At 36.2% G+C, this 7,689-nt stretch overlaps 1 pseudogene; it reads left to right on the top strand.

Annotated features, from left to right (window-relative positions):
- Positions 1-2,889: 2,889 nt before the first annotated feature.
- On the top strand, positions 2,890-7,113 carry LOC109214014 (annotated as a pseudogene).
- The last annotated feature ends 576 nt before the right edge of the window (positions 7,114-7,689 follow it).

Genomic DNA, 7,689 nt, shown 5'->3' on the forward strand with positions numbered 1-7,689 from the left:
ACATTAAAGAACAGATGCAATTTATGTATACATGTTACCTTCTCAAGACCTCTTTTTAATTTTCTAATTTGTTTAAGAATAGACTTCTTGTCCTCTTTTCCAATTGACTCTTTGGGTTCCAATGGAGGAGCAGCAACTTTCGGATCCTCAGAAATGTGTTCAACTTCTTGAAGTATGTACTCAACTTTATCAGGCAAAGACATCATAGATAGCTCTTCAGGTGCTTCAGTTATGTTGGTGAACTGAATTAAAATAAAAACAAATTAGCTCGACTAAACAGAATATGTATACAAATTGTAGATAATTTGTATTAAATTGTATATTCATAAATAAAAACTATTTACCTTGATCCATTCAGGTTTGATCATTCTATCTTCAATTGCAGCTAACCATATCTTGTCCTTACTAGCTGAACAGTTAAGTATGCGAAGGATTGAATTAGCAACTCTTATAGCTATATCAGTGTTGACGGTAGAGCAACACTCATACAACCATACTTGCATAGCTAGTGCGAATCCTCGAATGAGATAAGAATGAACAAAAGGAGTGAGCATGTGCCTAACTGATTCAATCAACTGTTTGTAAGACTCAATACCCCATGCGTATGTCGCATACTGTCCGAAATCCACCAAATAAAATCTAAAATGGTCTACCAACCCAACATTGTCTTTGTCTGAAGGACATATGAAGAATTCTATGAGATATAGAATACATAACTTGACTGCGTCCTCATCATTTACCCAGCTTTTGTTGGTTACAATCTGTTTTAGGTATGACTTCTCCACTTTTTCCTTGTTTGGAAAATAACTCCTCATTATCTTACTGTTATAATCCGGAGTGTGACCAAAGTCTGTCACTTCGGTAAAACGTCTAAGACCAGTTATTAACGCAAACTCTCTCAAGCCAAAATTCAACCTTTGACCCTTTAACTCAGTTGAAAAATAGGAAGCACCATATGCATTCAATTCATACTTCATTAGAAGATGAATAGCTTGGTTTTGCATACATATTTTGGGAATTGACAGCAAATAACCAAAACATGTCTTCTTGAAAAGCTTTAAACCATTTGGAGACAATAACTCTTTAATTTGGCTAGGAACACTAGGGTCGAATAATGTCTGAAACCTAAGGACCCCATAATCAACATTATGAGGTGCAAAAATATGTCCATTCTACACAAAAAATAAATAATCTCTTATTAATACACTACTCCAATCTAAAAATCAACATATCTACATTTGTCGTACAATATATGTATAATATATCTACAACTACATAATACAGTTAAAAACAAAAACAATATGACTACAATTTTTTNTATCGGAATTAAAACAAATAAAAAAACTATTGTTGAAATTACTAAATTCTTACCTTCACCAATGAATGTTGTTTGAACATTTTTTAGGAGATTTTTATAGTAGGAGCTTTTTTTTGAAGCTTTTTACAGTAGGAGACACTTTAACTTTCTTTGCAGTTTTAATGACAGGTTCATCTTTTACAAAATCACCATCAAAATCTATCTCTTTGCCTTTCCTTTTCGCTGAATTGATTTGCCTCGAAGATTCACCAGCATCAAAATCATGTTTTTTGTTTAGTTCTAGCTTCTGCCCTAGCTTGGCGAGGGGAAAGCCTATGCTTCTTCTCTTCATTTGCATGAGCAAATTTTTCATGCTTTTTCGGTGAATGTGGTGATAAAACACCTAAATCGAAAGAAGGAACATTTGATTCTTTAACTTTTTTAGGGCTGTTATTTGAAGCTCTGTTCTTCTTCATTGAAAATCTTTGAAGCTGGTCGTTAATGGGTGAATGAACTTTGAAGAATAGTAGAAACTTTGATTGATTTTAGAAGAAAGAACTTGAGAATAGGCGTTAATGGAGGGGTTACAGATTTTCGCTGGTTTTAGAAGAGGAAATAGTGGGTGATTGAAGAGGAAATCGTGGGGTGTGGTTTGATACGTGGGTGAGGGGATGAGATTTGGAGAGAGAAACTTGGGGGAAGTGGGAATATACGGTAGAGTTAAATTAGGAACTAATTAATACCATTAAAATCCCTAAAATGTACATAAATAATAATTAGGTATATAAAAGATAATTATATTAAAAGTTAAGCATGGAGGGTAATATAGTTTATTATATGACATAGGAATATAAAAAAACTCTTAAAATTATCAGAGCACAGTGATCCTTTTCTTTGGATTGGTATCAACGCGATTCTTGGTACAGCTGGGATTTCTTTGATTAACTGGAATATTGGTTGTTAATTCATATATTGAACAGTTACGTTTCCCCCCGCCTTTTTAGGTCTCTTTCATCAGCTCAGAACTATCAACGTAGAGCCACTCCACCATTTCGCTCTTCACTCCCAAATCAAATCTTCTCATCTCTCACCTAGGGTTTATTTATTGTAATACATCTACATAACTCCTCAGTACCAGTAGACTGAAGCGCTTTCTCAATGGGCCCGAAATTGGATTGGTCGGGCCAGTGGACTGTATTGTTACAAAGGAAAACCAGAAACCCTCTATACTCTACACTCACACCTACACGGATTTTCGAAACCTCTCTCCCTATAACTACACAAAACGCTCCAAGTTCGACCCAATTTCACTATGAAGCGGCAACGGGACTACGCCGACGAGGTGGACATGGAAAGAGAGGAGGATTTAGGTGTTTTATGTGGGTGTTTATCTGGGTTATCCTTGAACACCATTTTTCGGTCTCTATACAAACGTCAATATACTGATATGACCTTCACCCTTAGACCATTATTATTATAATATAATTTTATGTATCAATGAAGTGTCTCTATTTCTAATTTTTCAATTGAAAAAGCAGAACTAATTTATCTATCCTTCCAATATTTTGACATGTTATGTGTAGAAGATAGAAATGGCAGAGAAAAAATGTCTAATTTGCTTACATGCCATTATTGTTGAGTTTTATCTTTCTGTTCCACCATTACATGGTTGAAAAGCTATACAACACATTTTTGTACTCTTCCTGAGGAGCCCACGTTGTGTTTGCTGAATTTCCTTTTTCCATTCTATGAGATGGAAGCTAGCGTGTCCTGAATTTCTCTGTCTAGAATGAACTTATCGCAGAAAACATTGTAGTTAATAAATCTTACTTTAATAAGTTTGAACTTTTCCTATTCTTGTATGTCTATCTTTCCCTGCATGGTCTTTTTTTTATTTATTTATTGGTGTTGATTCTTAGATTTTTTTATTTAATTTTGGTGGAGCAGAGAGACCTGATGAGGATGGTGCCAGACGTGAATATCGCCACCAAGAAGATGACCTTGAGGAGCTTACGAGAAGCATTCAGAAAATATATGTGAGGTCACCTCATCTGGAGTATGATAAAGAAGCAGCAGATGTTGAGCAGCAACCTCTCTTGCCATCTGTCAGGGATCCAATGCTCTGGATAGTGAAATGCACGGTATGGTGTTGAAACACTGCCTTAACGTTCAACACTTCTTCTAATTCATTTCTACGTTGTGTTTTGTAGATTGGTCATGAGAGAAAGGTCGCAGTTTGCTTAATGCAAAAGGCCATTGATAGAGGACCAGAATTGCAAATTCAATTAGTTTTAGCCCTTGATCATCTTCAGGGATATATATACGTAGAATCTGAAGAAGAAGCCCACGTGACGGAGGTATGTTATAGACAATATATTATGCTCTGTTTTGACACATATTGAGCATAATGTCACTCGTGAACTAATGCGTGTGTTGAGTATCCGACCAATAACCCAATTATTTATATGCTGCCTATATGTTACAGGCATGCAAGGGTATACACAATATATATGCCGCTGAAATAATGCTAGTTCCCATAGAAGATATGACTGATATCCTTTTGGTTGAATGCAAAGCAGTTGTGCTTGCCAGGGATACTATGGTCAGAATGAAGATGGGAACTTACAAGGGAGACCTTGCAAAGGTTGTCAAGTATTATGCATTATATGTTGCAATGAGTAAATTTGACGTTCTCTTATGATATTTAATCTTTCTGCTTCATAGGTTGTGGATGTATATTATGATACACAGAGGGTCACCGTAAAATTAATTCCACGGATTGACTTACAGGCTCTTGCTAACAAGTTGGTATGTTTACTTGATGGATTCTTGTACTTTGACATATACTAGAGCCTTCATTTGGCAGGAGAGATTAATAGGTTCTGAATTCTTGACATACATGAGTGTTAAATTTAATGTTATAAGAACTTTTTTGACTTCCTAATCTCATTAAAGGGATTGCTGGGACCTGGATGACCTCTACACCTTTTGTAGATTCCCAGCATTACTTAGTGCTGGTTTTTAAAATTACGAGAATTTCTGTTTACCTATCAAAAGAAATGTTTGATGTTGTAAGAAAAAGTTTGACATTCCTCCTGGTATTGTTGATACTGCTTTGTAGGAAGGGAGGGACGTTCCAAATGAAAATCCATTTATTCCTCCGCCATGCTTTATGAGTGCTGATGAAGCTAGGTAATTGTTCCTTGGTATCTCTAGTTTCAATAAGAGTACAGTCAATGATCTATATAGAACTTTTAAATTTGTTTCTCATTGGCTGCAGAGAAATGAATATACGTGTAGAGCGTAAGCGACACCAGTCAGGTGACTATTTTGAGAATATTGGAGGTATGCTGTTCAAAGATGGTTTCTTATATAAGACAGTAGCAATGAAATCAATCAGCACCATGAACGTACAGCCAAGTTTTGATGAACTTGAGAAGTTCCGCCAACCTGGTGAGGGTGGGGATGGTGATATGGCTAGTCTATCTACTTTGTTTGCCAACAGAAAGAAAGGTCATTTTATGAAGGGTGACCGCGTTATTGTGGTGAAGGGGGATCTCAAGAACTTGAAAGGATGTGTTGAGAAAGTTGAGGAAAATACTGTTCATATCAGACCAAGTGTGAAAGATCTTCAGGTGGATAGTATTCCCCCTTCTTTAAATACGTGTTAAATATGTGTCATTCATTCATCAAGTGTCTCAGAAGGAGCGAGTACTATGTTTTTCATCAACATGTTTCCCTGACTTTAGCTGGATTAGTGACAAAGAGCTCTGCAAGTACTTTGAGCCCGGAAATCACGTGAAAGTAATATCTGGTTCATCTGAAGCTGCAACCGGTATGGTTGTTTCTGTTGAGGGGCATGTGGTAGACTTGGTATCAGATACAACGAAGGAGCTTGTAAGTTGAGGAAGTCTGGTAATTTGAGTCTCTAATCTGAAGTCCTTCAGAATAATGCTGATATATACCATATGTTTTTTTATATCTGCAGCTCCGTGTATTTGCTGATAATGTTGTTGAGAGCTCTGAAGTAACATCTGGTCTCACTCGTATTGAGGAGTATGAGCTCCATGACCTTGTAATACTAGAGTAAGCACTTTCTTGTTATAAAAGTAACATTAAACAGTAGTCCTTTTCGAACCAATAGCTAATTTTCTAAATTGATTACTTTTTGTGCAGCAATAAGAGTTTTGGCGTGATTATACATGTAGACAGTGAAGCCTTCCAGGTGAATACTATAATTTTGAGGTTGGATTATTCTGTTAATTGTGTTGCTCAATTTGAGTGATATTATAGGTCCTTAAGGGTGTACCTGATAGACCTGAGGTAGCACTTGGTAGACTTAGAGAGATCAAAGGGAAAATTGAGAAGAAAGGGAATGCCCAAGATCGGTTTAAGAACCAGTTAGCGGTGAAAGACGTGGTAAAAGTTCTTGAGGGTCCTTGCAAAGTGAGTAATTGGCGTTTCAAAAGATTTTCTTGTTACTAACATTGTTCATACATGGTGTTTGTTTTCATCATAACCATTTGTGTTACTTAATAGGGAAAACAAGGTCCTGTGGAATACATCTTCAGAGGAGTTGTTTTTATTTATGATTGCCATCACCTTGAGCATGCTGGTTTATTTGTGCCAAAACACAATCTTGTGTGTTGATTGGTGGCTCACGGGCAATTAGTGATAGAAATGTATGTCTGTATTTTCTTGCTTCTTGGAGTTTGAGCTCGCTTTTGATTTTTCAATTCTATCTTAATTATTATCTTGCGGGCTGAATATTGTGCATACGATGGAACTCCTCTAGGGTCACCCCTTCTCATCAAGATTTGCGAATCTCAGAACTCCACCACATGCTCCTCAATCTCCAACAAGATCATTTGGAGGTGGCCCACCTATGAGTTGTAAGTTTCTGATAATGGTGTTATCTTGATGTTTTAAGTATTTTTTTAAATTTTATTCACATGTGGAGTCCATCTGATCATCTGACTTTTAAGTTAAATGCTATTTGTCGCATTTGCGATCTTTATTTTGCTGTTCTCTGTTTAGTCAGTAATCTCTCAACTTTTATGCTTGGTGTGCTCTAGATGGAGGAAGACACAGAGGTGGAAGAGTACATGATGCTTTAGTTGGAGCTAGTGTGAAAATTTACCATGGACCATTTAAAGGTTGTAAGGGGTGTGTTGTTGATATCAGAGGAACTTCTGTCCGATTTGAACTGGAAGCCCCGATGAAAGTTGTTACAGGCAAGTGGCCCTCATACTTTTTTCTGAGTTGTGGGGTTGGGGGGGGGGGGGGGTACCAAAGGTGATTCCTTAAACACAAAGGGCCCTCTTTCTAATTTTTGGACAGTCATCCAAATTTAGGCAGAGATTTCCTTTTTCAACTTTCTGTTGTTTCCATCTTTTGATTGCTTTCATTCTTTGCTGACTGCGATATTTCCTGCAGTTGAACGCGATCATTTTTCGGATAATGTTAAACATATATCGCTGCAAACCTTGAGTTGTTGAGTGTTTTAGTGTTCACTGTCTAACTATATTTTACTGTTTATTTTAGGGAACCATTTAGATATGGCTTGGGAAGCGAAATACCATCACATCCTTCAAGGACTCCACTCCACCCATCTATGAAGAAGGCAGCTTCAAAATAGTGCTGGATGAAATAATCAATTTAGTTTAATTTTTGAATGTTGTGCTACTTTTTAATTGTTTAGAGTTTTTAAGTTTTGCCCGTGAGCTTAAAAATCTCGTTTGCATACAATTTTGCCTGGGGATTGAAAGAAAATTGATGGGTGGCACAAAAGAAAAAAAAGTAGTAAGTTGCTTTTAGGGGTGGCACAAAAGGAAAAAGAAAACCCATTAATTTTTAGGAATTTTTATGCGGTGGCAACCAAAACTTTTACGGAGTTGTGCGAAAAAGAAATATTTTAAAAAAAAGAGAGGTAGTAAGTCGGGAAATCTTCCCTCTTAATAGAAATATATAGTAACGTGTAAAATAAAACAGCCTTTAGTTTTAGGAATTTTTACGTAGATATGCTTAATTATAAACATGTTTATTACTTTTATAGAGGTTCTTTTTTAATTGCATATCTTATATATATAATTACCAATTGTATACTGTATAAAGTAACGAATGGGGCTCCAATTTTCTCTATTTTCTTCCCCAAATCCAAACCTCTTCACACAAAATTGAATACACTAATTCCACCATTGGAACTTGATACGCTTTTAGAATTTGAGGATTATGACATCGAGTTAAATGCAGTACGGAAATTGAAGTTGTTAAGACCAAAGGCACAGTTTTATGTTAACAGAGTGATGGACTGGGTCAATTCCTTATTTTCATTGTAACTCAGTTGAACTTTCAAGATCCGAAGTGAAATTCGTTCTTATTTACAGTTGAGT

Source organism: Nicotiana attenuata, unplaced genomic scaffold (assembly GCF_001879085.1).
Source record: "Nicotiana attenuata strain UT unplaced genomic scaffold, NIATTr2, whole genome shotgun sequence".
In the NCBI taxonomy this organism is placed as follows: Eukaryota; Viridiplantae; Streptophyta; class Magnoliopsida; order Solanales; family Solanaceae; genus Nicotiana; species Nicotiana attenuata.